The sequence below is a fragment of the Phoxinus phoxinus genome (genome assembly GCF_949152265.1).
Source record: "Phoxinus phoxinus genome assembly, chromosome: 1".
NCBI classification, from domain to species: Eukaryota; Metazoa; Chordata; class Actinopteri; order Cypriniformes; family Leuciscidae; genus Phoxinus; species Phoxinus phoxinus.
This window is the reverse complement of record NC_136876.1, coordinates 44,608,145-44,622,237: the sequence shown is the minus strand read 5'-3', so window position 1 is coordinate 44,622,237 and position 14,093 is coordinate 44,608,145.

The following is a 14,093-nucleotide window of genomic DNA, read 5'->3' as shown; positions in this document are numbered from 1 at the left end:
TCGCAAAACTGCCTTGTAGAAAGGGAAAATATTCTTCAAGTCCATGTTGGCCAATTTGATCAAAAACAATTGCACATCATACTTGAAAATGTTCATTGTCCTCAACACAGCTCGCGCTGTATCAGCCCAGCACGGCTCCGCATACAGCAATCTTTGTGCTGCTTGAAGTCGGAATGTTTTTATTCTGTTCTTAATGTCCATCAGGCCTTGTCCACCCTCTTGAATAGGTAGGAAAAGTACTGCAGATTTTTTCCAGTGCTGCCCATCCCAGAAAAAGTCAATTAGCTTTCTTTGCAACTCTTCAACCACACTTTCCGGGGGCTCCAGAACGTTCATCTTGTGCCATAATGCAGATGCAGCCAGATTGTTCGTGACTAATACCCTGCCCCTATACGATAGCTGGGGCAGCACCCACGACCATCGAGACAACCGGTCACACATTTTCCTCACCATACCCTCCCAGTTCTTCTGCCTATACTGTTCTGTTCCTAAAAACACCCCCAACATCTTCAAACCCCCTCTTCCCCATTTAACTCCCCCTGGAAGCACAGGAGGGGTCCTTCCCTGCCAATCTCCTAATAAATACCCTTCACTCTTTTCCCAATTTACTTTAGCTGATGAAGCCTTTTCGTAAATATTTAAAGCATTTGTTAAATTCATTATATCTGTGTCACCTCTTATAAAAACAGTGATATCATCAGCATAGGCCGAAAGAGTGATTGGCCTGTCTTCACAACCTTTCACTAGAAACCCTTGCAATTTCTCCCTAAGTTTGTATAGTAAGGGTTCAATTGCTAGAGAGTACAGCTGTCCTGACAAAGGACAGCCTTGTCTTATACCTCTCTGAACTAAAACTGGACAACTTAGCCCACCTCCAACTTTTAACAATGCAGAGGCTCCAGTGTATAACAGTTTGATCCAAGAGATACAATTCTCACCAAAACCAAAAGCTTTAAGAGTTTTAAATAAATAAAAATGATCTACTTTATCAAAAGCTTTCTCTTGATCAATTGACAGAAAACCCACATCCTCATTACCAGCATTTGCTAAATTCATTATATCACGCACAAGAAAAAGATTGTCCATTATTGTTCTTTTTGGCACACAATACGTTTGAAAATCATTGATGACATACTCTAAAAATTGTTTCAATCTGTTTGCAAGACACTTGGCTAGAATTTTATAATCAGTACACAGTAAAGCTACTGGTCTCCAGTTCTTTAACAGTCCAAGGTCACCTTTTTTTGGCAATAAAGATAAAACCGCTCTTCTACAACTAGTCGGCAGTTCATTTTTTCTATGAGAAAATCTAAAAACATCAAGCATATCATCTTTTAAAAGAGTCCAGAATTGCTTGTAGAATTCAGAAGGAAGTCCATCAATGCCAGGGGACCGGCCATTGGAAAGTTTCTTTACCGCCTCTGATATTTCGTCCAATTGAATATCGGCATCAAGACATTGTCTCTGATCATTTGGCAAATCTCTTAGTAGGTCGTCCATGCAGTTAATGTCAAAGTCTCTTGCTTTGAATAAATCAGTATAAAAGTTATTTGCATGGTTTCTCATTTCTTTTGGATTAGTAGTTAAAGTCCCATCTGGTAGTTTCAAATGTAACATAAGTTTTCTGTCTCCTTCTTTCCGCTCCAAGTTGAAAAAAAAAGAGCTCGGAGCATCTATTTCTCGTAATGAGGAAAAACGGGCTCTTATCAAAGCACCTTTTGCTCTTTCATTGAACAGGGACGCCAAAACAGTCTTTTTTTCTCTTAATTTATCCACTTCTTCTGAATTTTCTTCAATAATTCCTTCTTCGATTTCAGTTATTTCTCTCTCAAGTGATTTAATAGTGTTCTTTACAAGTCTATTTGAGTGGGCTGTATAGTTCTGGCAAAAAATTCTTATTTGTGCTTTTCCAATCTCCCACCATTGCACTAAGTCTTCATATTCACTTTTTTGCTCTTGCCACTTAGACCAAAAAAACCCAAACTTTTCACAAAATATAGAGTCATGTAATAGTTTCAAATTAAAATGCCAATAATAGCTAGAACGCTGTGACTTTTTTAAACTCATTTCAATCATACACAAATGATGATCAGTAAAACCGTTTGGAAAGATGTTAGCTTTTAAAACTCTATTGGAATTATTTTTACTTAGATAAAACCTATCCAACCTCGCAGCACTAATATGATCGTGAGAAGCTTTAACCCATGTATATTGTTTTACTGTTGGGTGTTTCTCCCTCCATACATCAGATAAGTCATATTTTCTCATAATACTGCTTAATGAATTAGCAGACTGAGGATACGGTTCCTCACCATTTCGGTCTAGTGTAAAATCTAAGGTGCAATTCCAGTCACCCCCAAGAACCATTTACGAGTTATCAAAATTTTTTAATTCACTAGATAATTTTTTAAAAAACTCTACCCTTTCTGCTCCATTATTTGGCGAGTAAACATTAATGAAAAGAAAAGGAAATCCCATTAACTCCACCTGTACAATCAAAATTCTGCCCGTATCTATCTCATAAGAAGATATATTAGTCATATTAAGCTTCTTTGAAAACAGAATTGCAACACCACCACTTAGATTAGAGCCATGACTTAAAAAAATCTTGCCCTCCCACCACATTTTCCATTCTACTTCATCACCTAAATCGCTATGGGTTTCTTGCAAAAAAATTATATCCATATGTTTGTTTTGAATCAATTCATACAAAGCGGCTCTCTTACTATAATTCCTTCCTCCATTAATATTAATTGTCCCTATTTTTATGCTCTCCACGAAAAGAGAAAAAAGACAAAGACAAACAATCAGAAGGAAACAAAAAGAAAAAAGCACCCTTTGTGACCTAACCATTACGTATATTGCTTTTTAACCAATTCTTTCCTTTTCCGTATATTTGTCACAATTTTTTTCAGTCTAAATCTTTTCCTTCGGCTCAATTCTTCAAATCCTACACTCTTCTGTATTTTAACCACCGATCTCACAAATCTTTCAACATCAGGAAAAAAACTCTTGACATCAAAAGTCTTTCCAAAAGTTTCATCCAAGAAGTCATTAATTTCTTTCACTGTATATAACTGATCATCACCACACTGAGAAGTGATGTCAGACATTTCTGAAAAACTATCTTCATCCCCCATCTCCTCCGTTTCGTCATCCCTGTCTTCAACTTCACCAGCACCTTCATGATCATTCCTGTGTCCAGTTGTCACAGGTCGAGGTGGGCCAAGCCAGACTGCACCCACCCCTAGACCAGGATCACCCTGAGGAGCGTGTCAAAGGAGGAGGCAGGAGACAGGGATAAAAAGAATGACAGGCTTTATTAAATATAAAAACAATTTGAAAATCCTAATCTAAAATTCCTCTTCCTTCCTCTTCCCAGGAATCCAAGGCAAGTGGGGGGTCAGGCTCACTTCCTTCTGGCGCTGGTGCCAACTCGCAGTGGTAGGTACTGAACAGGTGGGTATCGCAGGTGAGTAATTGAGTCAAGCTTACTTCCTTCTGGCGCTGGTGCCAACTCACAGTGGTAGATACTGAACAGGTGGGTATCACAGGTGAGTGGGGGGTCAGGCTTCCTTCCTTCTGGCACTGGTGCCAACTCCCAGTGGTAGATACTAAACAGGTGGGTATCGCAGGTAAGTAAATGAGTCAGGCTTACTTCATTCTGGCTCTGGTGCCAACTCACTGAACAGGTGAGTATCGCAGGGGAGTAGGTGGATCAGGGCTCACAGGAGTTGTAAAGGGTGGGCACTTCGCACCATACAGGTGGGTTTCAGGGCTACAGCAGACTCAAGTCGCAAGCGGAGCGGGGCTTTGGCTGGCACAGACAGAATCAACACTTCAAATAGAGGTGAATAGCTCTCACATGGGTGGCAGGAGACAGAGTCAATAGCTGAACAGGGCTTTCACTGGGACAGACAGCATTCAAACTTCAAGCAGAGGTAAACAGTTCTCACGTGTGTTGCAGGGGACAAAGTCACAAGCTGAGCGGGCGTTCACTGGAACAGACGGAGTCAACGCTTCAAATAGAGGTGAACAGCCCTCACGTTGGTGGTAGGAGACAGAGTCATAAGCTGAGCAGGGCTTTCACTGGGGCAGACAGCACACAAACTTCAAGCAGAGGTAAACAGTTCTCACGTGTGTTGCAGGGGACAAAGTCACAAGCTGAGCGACGTTCGCTGGAACAGACGGAATCAACACTTCAAATAGAGGTGAACAGCTCTCACATTGGTGGTAGGAGACAGAGTCATAAGCTGAGCAGGGCTTTCACTGGAGCAGACAGCACACAAACTTCAAGCAGAGGTAAACAGTTCTCACGTGTGTTGCAGGGGACAAAGTCACAAGCTGAGCGACGTTCACTGGAACAGACGGAATCAACACTTCGAATAGAGGTGAACAGCTCTCACAGGGGTGGCAGGAGACAAAGTCATAAGCTGAGCAGGGCTCTCACTGGGACAGACAGCATAAACTTCAAGCAGAGGTAAGCAGTTCTCACGTGTGTTGCAGGGGACAGAGTCACAAGCTGAGCCGGGCTTTCACTGGGACAGACAGCATACAAACTTCAAGCAGAGGTAACCAGTTCTCACGTGTAGTGTGCTCACGGGGGCTTTTCCTTCTGACATCCAACAGGTGACTGCAATCGATCTTGCTAGACTCTTATGATGGACGGTAGACCAGCATAACACATGGGGAGTGCACGGCGATAAAAGGTAAATCTTCCACACACACACGACAGTCCAATTCCAAACATGCAACGTGATGGGAAACGTCAATTTCAGCACTACAAATCCACTCTTCAAGTGCAAAGTAAGGCCAACACTCACCCAGAGGTCTCGATCTGAAGAGCCGATGATAGTCAGAGTTGGGACAGATGCGGTGAATAATTTCCTCACCACTACAAGCGGCTTCACTTCGCTGGTTTCAATGGCCGAGGGGGAGGCTAGAGATCGACAAGGAATCAGTATATTTCACTCAGTGCGATGTATACAACGTGATCCAAGCACTTCAAACCAGTATCCAATTTAGTGTAGAAAACATGCGGTTATGAGATTCAATTTGTCAATCGCTCATCTCACTCTTTCCCAGTCCAGACGACGAATTCCACTCTTCAAAACTGCCCTCGGATCCCACAAGCAACACTCCTCTTCTTTCACGATGGTCCTTCAGCTGCAACACTCCACAAACATTTCCCAACGGGAGAGAACCACACCAGATCGCCGGGGGAAGACAAAGAAACAACCACACAACGCGGAGGGAGAACACCCAGCCTTCTCTTTCTCTTGTGTTTTATCCTCTCCAAACACTGGTGCCACCTCAATCAGGTAATCAAAGTGAAGTCCCCGCACCTGTTGTCAATCTGCCGTTTAGTTGTCATGACGACAGACACACACACAAGCCCGGGGACAGTGTTACACTAAAAGTGTCCCGGCGGGAACACTTCTCTGATGGGATTAGTTCCGGGGATTATTTGTCACCCCGTGACATACCCCCCTGCCAAACCGTTCTAGTCCCGAGAACGGTCTCCAGACACCCAGTCTCCATACCTGGCTGGAGGCTGACCCCGATTCTCTCGTTGCGAACGCCGGGGTGGAGAGATGGGTGCTTCAGGTCGTGGTCCTAGGCCTAGGCCCCTCGGGATCACTGCCCATCCTACCAGCGGGGGCATCCAAGGTGTCTCGGCCGGTGGGTCCTCTACCACTGGCTTTGGGTAATTCGGGCAAGGGCGGATCAGGTTACGATGTAACACCCGTTCGGGGCCCGTCTTCCCTTCGGGCCGTAGGGCACATACCGGTTGGTCCGGATGGGGTTGTCGCTGAACGACATATGGCTGGGCCTCCCATCGGTTGCTCAATTTTCCCTTCCCTTGTCGGCGATTGTCCCGTACCAGCACCCTCTCCCCTGGCAGTAGCGGTGCCTCTCGAGCCGTCCGGTCATACAACCTCTTGTTCTTTAACGCTGCTCGGTTAATCTGGCCAGAGACTCGTTCGTACGCCGACTGGAGGCGTTGATGGTGTCCCGTCACCCAATCTGTCAAACTACTCCCCTCTTCCCCTGCAGTGGTCCCCAGAAGCATATCCATCGGAAGTCTCACATGTCTGCCGAACATCAGGTAAGTGGGGGCGTAACCAGTGATACTGTGCACACTATTATTGTAGGCCTGTATCATCGCCGGGAGTCTGTCGACCCAATGGCCTTGCTGTTCCTCCTCTAAGGTTCCTAATAAACTCAGCAAGGTCTGATTAAATCTTTCACACCCCCCGTTCCCTTGGGGGTGGTAGGGAGTCGTATGGGTCTTCTTGCATCCGTACAGTTGGCACAGCTCATGGATCACCCTGGACTCAAAGTTGGTCCCTTGGTCCGAGTGGAAAATTTCTGGGCATCCAAATGGTTGGATCACATACCTCCAGAGGGCGTTGGCAGTCGTGATGGCGGTTTGGTCCACAGTTGGGATGGCCCAAGCATACTTGGTAAACAGATCGGTTACCACAAGGATATTCTGGATCTGATCCGCTGGCCGTCCCAAAGTCAGATAATCCATGGCCACCATATGCAGCGGTGCCTTGGCCTGAATCGGAACCAGCGGTGCCCGTGCCTCCTTCTTGGTTTTAAACAACATGCAGCGTGGGCACCTCCGAAGGTAAGTCCTTGTGCTACCCTCCATTCCGGGCCAGTAGAAATGTCGCCTCACCAGTGCCAATGTCCTCTCCTGTCCCTGATGTCCCATCCTGGCGTGATATGCCTCCAGTAAAGCCTGACAACGCCCTTCAGGGACCACGATTTGGCAGACCCCATCGCCCCGACCTGGGTCCTGGAGGGCCCTACAGAGCACGCCTTCCTTCAAATGGAGTCTCCCCCTCTGTCCCAGCAGGCCCCGCACAATCCGAGTCTGAGCTCGGCGTCCCGCACCCTCAGGCCAAGCCTTCTGTTCTAGCCACGTTCGGACCAACGCTACATCTGCATCCTCGCCCTGCCACAGCCTCCATCGTTGTGGGTCCCACCCCCAACAAGGGGGGGGTTCCTCCGGCGTTTGCCCCGGTGCCTCTACCACTCCCACCATCAGTCCCTCGTCGGACCCCGCTTCTGGTGCCGGTACCTGGCCTGCCGATCCTTCACCGGGTAGCCTGGAGAGTACATCGGCATTAGTGTGTTCTCTTCCTGGCCGGTACTGGAGCTGGTAGTCAAAATTGGCCATTTGTGCTGCCCAGCGCTGTTCCACCGCCCCCAGTTTAGCAGTCTGCAAATGTACCAACGGGTTATTGTCCGTGACGACCCGTACCTTGGCTCCCCACAAATAGTCCTTGAATTTTTCACACAACGCCCACTTCACAGCCAGCAACTCAAGCTTAAAAGAACTGTAGTTGCCGTCGTTCTTCTCCGTTGGATGTAGACTTCGGCTTGCATAGGCAATTACCTTTTCCTCTCCCTGCTGCTTCTGTGCCAAAACGGCCCCCAAGCCCAGGTGGCTAGCGTCGGTGTACAGGATGAAGGGTTGTGTGAAGTCGGCGTAGGCCAGGATCGGGGCCTGTAGTAGTTCCTGCTTGAGCCTCTGGAAGGCGGCTTCACAGGCCGGATCCCATTGGATTGAAGGGGACCCTCGGCCCCGGACTCGTCCCGTACCTCCCAGCAACTGGTTGATCGGTTTGGCGATTTTAGAGAAGTCTTTAATAAATCGCCTATAGTACCCCACGAAGCCCAGGAACGAACGAACCTGACGCACCGTCTTGGGCGCAGCCCATTCCTGCACTGCCACCACCTTCTCTGGATCAACTGAAATCCCCGCCGCACTCACCACATGCCCCAAGAATTTAACCTCTTTGCAGAAGAGCTGGCACTTGTCTGGCTGGAGCTTCAACCCATAGCGCTCCAGGGAGCGGAAGACTTGCTCTAGGTGCTCGAGATGGGACTTGAAATCTGGAGAGTAGACGATGACGTCGTCTAGATAGACGAGGGTGGTGTCCATCAGTTGGTTGCCTAAACAACGCTGCATCAGCCGTTGGAACGTGGCTGGAGCGTTGCAGAGGCCGAACGGCATCCGGTCCCATTCATATAGGCCGAAGGGGGTAGTGAATGCTGTCTTCTCCCGGTCATGCTCATCCATCTGCACCTGCCAGTAGCCGCTGGCCAAGTCAAGAGTGGAATACCAGGTGGCTTGTGTGAGGCTCGTGAGGGAGTCTTCAACTCGAGGCAACGGGAAAGCATCTCTTTTGGTTACTTGGTTCAGCCTTCGGTAATCCACACAAAACCTCCAGGAACCCGTTTTCTTTCGAACCAGTACTATCGGGGCGGCCCAAGGGCTACTGCTCTCTCGAATAATTCCCTTGTCAAGCATCCCTCGCAAAAGGGTGCGGACCTCCGAGTACAGGGTCGGGGGCACGGGTCGATAGCGCTCTCGGCTGGGTGCAGCGTCCCCAGTTGGGATTTGATGTCGTACTACATCCGTGCGGCCGTAGTCCTCATCGTGAGTGGAAAACAAGTGCTGCCATTCCCTCAGGAACTCTTGGAGTTGTCCCAATTGCTCTTCCCCCAGTCCTTCACCCCGTAATGACTCCCCCGTCAGGTGGGCAGGCAATCCTCTTCCTGCCTCTCCTACCCCCGGGCTCGCTCGTGCCAGGGCCACCTCGACCACTGTTGGGCTCACTTGATTGAAGTTAACTTCACCCTGTTCACGAATCTGTTGGGGCCTCACTGAGGTCACTCGGGCCAAACGCTGATGACGGTACAAGGGAACAGGGAAGGGGTTCGTGTTCCTGACTCGCACTAATACCCGGCCTCCCTGAGCAGTCGCCAATCCCCGTGCGACTTCCACCTTGGGACCATCCTCATGGGGTTCCACCATGACCCAATCTTCCGGACTATAAAGTCGAGGAGGCAACCTGACCCAGACCACCGCCTCGCTCTGAGCTGGGATGGACAAGGCGTAACGGCAGACTACTCTTCCCGTGCTTTCCCGGTCCCCCTGTTGTTCAGCCAGACATACCCGGCGGCAATCGGCCCTGATGCGATCCCACTCCTGTCCGGCCGAGGTTGCAGCTGCTCGAGCCGGTCTACCCCGGAATAGCTCTTCCCAACAGTCCGAAATGACATTCATCCCAAGCAGGGCACGATGAGACCCCAGGCATGTATCTCGTACGACCACCACTCCTTTCTGAGGCACTACGACTCCATGAATCTTGAGATCGGTCACCAGATATCCCACATACGGGATGTCGAGACCATTCGCCCCACGTAGCGTCAACCAGGGGGCTTCCGCAGGCGGTCGACCTTCGGCGCCAAACAACTCATGGGCCAAGCTTTCGGAAAATAGGGTCACTTGGGAGCCTGTATCCAAAAGGCACTGCACTTCCTGTTCATTGACCTGAACCACCACCACCGGGCAACAGCCCACCAGGCGGCTCCTAGAAGATGTAAGCAGGGAGGGGTCTGACAAGGGGGTCCCGACCACTTGACCCACAGTGGCCGGAAACTCTAAAAACCCCCTTGCGATGCACGTCGAGCAGGACACTGACGGAAGTAATGTCCCGGCTCTCCACAGCCGTTGCAGATGGGACGCCCATGCTCATCCCACTGGAATCGAGAGCCCGAAGGTCGGGATGGGCGGCGGTCGGGGGGACGATTCCCATCGGAGTAAGCCCGCTCCCGGGGTAAAGAGGACAGCTGGAGGCGTTCTCGACGAAGCTCCTCCATAAAAGATTTCGACAGGTCAGACATTTGTTCCCGCACATCTCTCTTCAGCTCTTCCCGGAGGGCCTCCTTCCAATCGGGTGCCGTAGTAGCCGAAGGGGTGCCAACAACATTCGTGGCTAAACAGCTGGGAGGATCCACACTCTCCGTGAGATCATGCTCAAGGGCCAGTGCTTCTCGTCGAAGCTCTTCAAAGGTCAGATTCGGAGTTCGTCGAAATTGCACCCGCAGACTCTGACGCACAGGGCCTTCCCGTAGCCCCAATAAGAATTGATCTCGTAGTAGAACCTCTCCTTCCTCCAGGCCATGATCCTGTCTCCCCGAAAGTCTAGAAAACTGCTCTCGTAGTTGCAAGGTAAATGCTCGAACAGATTGGCGAGGGCCTTGCCGAGAATTGAAGAACTGCGTCCTCAGAACAGCTACCGGGGTGGTGTCTCCATATTGTCCCGTGAGAAAGTCAAAAATGGCCTGGACAGTCGCTCGAGTTGCTTCCGGTGCTGCCTGAACTTCTCTTCCCGCTTCCCCTTCCAAGGAGTTTAAAACAAACTGAACCTTCTGCAGGGCACTCAGACCTTGGAGCCCTGCCAAGTACTCCACCTGGATCTTCCACATCGACAAGCTCATTTCAGATCCCGGGCCTCCATACTTCGGAGCCCACGGGGAACCCATGAAAATCGGCATGACAGGTTGCCGAGCCCCAGGCTCTTCCTCCTCCGCCATCTCAACCTCTGATCGCTCAACTTAAGGTGAACCCTGCCGACTACGCCAAAATATGTCACAGGTCGAGGTGGGCCAAGCCAGACTGCACCCACCCCTAGACCAGGATCACCCTGAGGAGCGTGTCAAAGGAGGAGGCAGGAGACAGGGATAAAAAGAATGACAGGCTTTATTAAATATAAAAACAATTTGAAAATCCTAATCTAAAATTCCTCTTCCTTCCTCTTCCCAGGAATCCAAGGCAAGTGGGGGGTCAGGCTCACTACCTTCTGGCGCTGGTGCCAACTCGCAGTGGTAGGTACTGAACAGGTGGGTATCGCAGGTGAGTAATTGAGTCAAGCTTACTTCCTTCTGGCGCTGGTGCCAACTCACAGTGGTAGATACTGAACAGGTGGGTATCACAGGTGAGTGGGGGGTCAGGCTTCCTTCCTTCTGGCACTGGTGCCAACTCCCAGTGGTAGATACTAAACAGGTGGGTATCGCAGGTAAGTAAATGAGTCAGGCTTACTTCATTCTGGCTCTGGTGCCAACTCACTGAACAGGTGAGTATCGCAGGGGAGTAGGTGGATCAGGGCTCACAGGAGTTGTAAAGGGTGGGCACTTCGCACCATACAGGTGGGTTTCAGGGCTACAGCAGACTCAAGTCGCAAGCGGAGCGGGGCTTGGGCTGGCACAGACAGAATCAACACTTCAAATAGAGGTGAATAGCTCTCACATGGGTGGCAGGAGACAGAGTCAATAGCTGAACAGGGCTTTCACTGGGACAGACAGCATTCAAACTTCAAGCAGAGGTAAACAGTTCTCACGTGTGTTGCAGGGGACAAAGTCACAAGCTGAGCGGGCGTTCACTGGAACAGACGGAGTCAACGCTTCAAATAGAGGTGAACAGCCCTCACGTTGGTGGTAGGAGACAGAGTCATAAGCTGAGCAGGGCTTTCACTGGGGCAGACAGCACACAAACTTCAAGCAGAGGTAAACAGTTCTCACGTGTGTTGCAGGGGACAAAGTCACAAGCTGAGCGACGTTCGCTGGAACAGACGGAATCAACACTTCAAATAGAGGTGAACAGCTCTCACATTGGTGGTAGGAGACAGAGTCATAAGCTGAGCAGGGCTTTCACTGGAGCAGACAGCACACAAACTTCAAGCAGAGGTAAACAGTTCTCACGTGTGTTGCAGGGGACAAAGTCACAAGCTGAGCGACGTTCACTGGAACAGACGGAATCAACACTTCGAATAGAGGTGAACAGCTCTCACAGGGGTGGCAGGAGACAAAGTCATAAGCTGAGCAGGGCTCTCACTGGGACAGACAGCATAAACTTCAAGCAGAGGTAAGCAGTTCTCACGTGTGTTGCAGGGGACAGAGTCACAAGCTGAGCCGGGCTTTCACTGGGACAGACAGCATACAAACTTCAAGCAGAGGTAACCAGTTCTCACGTGTAGTGTGCACACGGGGGCTTTTCCTTCTGACATCCAACAGGTGACTGCAATCGATCTTGCTAGACTCTTATGATGGACGGTAGACCAGCATAACACATGGGGAGTGCACGGCGATAAAAGGTAAATCTTCCACACACACACGACTGTCCAATTCCAAACATGCAACGTGATGGGAAACGTCAATTTCAGCACTACAAATCCACTCTTCAAGTGCAAAGTAAGGCCAACACTCACCCAGAGGTCTCGATCTGAAGAGCCGATGATAGTCAGAGTTGGGACAGATGCGGTGAATAATTTCCTCACCACTACAAGCGGCTTCACTTCGCTGGTTTCAATGGCCGAGGGGGAGGCTAGAGATCGACAAGGAATCAGTATATTTCACTCAGTGCGATGTATACAACGTGATCCAAGCACTTCAAACCAGTATCCAATTTAGTGTAGAAAACATGCGGTTATGAGATTCAATTTGTCAATCGCTCATCTCACTCTTTCCCAGTCCAGACGACGAATTCCACTCTTCAAAACTGCCCTCGGATCCCACAAGCAACACTCCTCTTCTTTCACGATGGTCCTTCAGCTGCAACACTCCACAAACATTTCCCAACGGGAGAGAACCACACCAGATCGCCGGGGGAAGACAAAGAAACAACCACACAACGCGGAGGGAGAACACCCAGCCTTCTCTTTCTCTTGTGTTTTATCCTCTCCAAACACTGGTGCCACCTCAATCAGGTAATCAAAGTGAAGTCCCGGCACCTGTTGTCAATCTGCCGTTTAGTTGTCATGACGACAGACACACACACAAGCCCGGGGACAGTGTTACACTAAAAGTGTCCCGGCGGGAACACTTCTCTGATGGGATTAGTTCCGGGGATTATTTGTCACCCCGTGACACAGTTTCATCTTCCCATTGAGAAACATTCACCTCAGTCTCCTCAACTCTCTCACCACCAGTACCACAATTGTTTGCAACTATTTCTTCACAGCTTACTTCCTGATTAATCTGTGTTTCGTTCCTTTCCAATTCATCTCCCTTCTTTCCAGTGTCATCTAAATTCCTTCCTACACTATCCTTCTCACCATCATTCTCTTTTGACCCACTCGGTCCAGCTTTTTCAGTTAACCAACTCGGTCTTGCTTTCTCTTTTGACCCACTTGGTCCAGCTTTTTCAGTTAACCCACTCGGTCCTGCTTTTTCATTGTCCAACTCATTATTTTCAGTGTTCGTTCTATGGGGGCACGCATTTTTTTGTGTCCTAATTCACCGCATTCAAAACATTTTAAACTCCCAGTACTTGCATAAAGCATGTAGGACTTGCCTTCACACAGGACTCGAAAGGAAATGTCAAGCGCCGTTGAATCTAAAAACATAAACACTTGTCGTCTAAAAGACGTGACATGTTTCAGCGACTCGTTTTTACATCCTAGTGGAACCGTTTTAATTCCACTAGCTATTTTCCCAAATCTCAACAATTCCTTTTCTATGTCATGATTTGGTATGAAAGGGGGACAATTCGAGATTGTTATACGGCTCGATTGAGACACCAGCGGAGAAATGACTGTATAAACGCCACTTACCCAAATGCCGCTCTCAACTAACCGACTGGTTAAGTTCCATTCCTTCAGAAAGACCACAACGGCCTTATTCATCCGTGAAGCCGAAACCACGTTATCATACCCCACCTGTTCGCCTATCGCCACGAGCACTTCTTCCACTGAAACGCCGGCCTCAGGTACGCATCTAACTCCATGGCGGAGTGAGAGAGAGGAGTCACACCCTCTCGGGTGAGGCTCCATCTCAAACACCCGCCAACAGGTCAAACAAAGAAAAACCGCTCACCTGATGCTATCTTACTATCTTACACTTGCGAACAGAAAGGGAAAAACTTATATCAGAAAAGTTTTGAACCAAAAACTAGAAAAGAAACAAGAAAAGAGGAATAAAAACCCCATTTAAATCGCTCCTCTCACCCGTGAGAAAACTCACACACCCCAAACTCCCAGAGAGAGAGAGAGAGAGAGAGACTTTGACTTTTAAGGGTCTATTTATTTACAAAAAGTTAAAAAACTGTCACATTTTCAATGTTTCCAGGTAGGGAAAAAAGAAAAGAAAAAAGAAAAAAATATTTTTTAAAACCCAGATACACTTAAATATACATTTCCAAGCAACCATCATTGTCAACATTACAAATACATTGATTTATTCCCCATCTATATTTAAACATTTCCACGTCTCTGACCAATTTATAGAAAGTG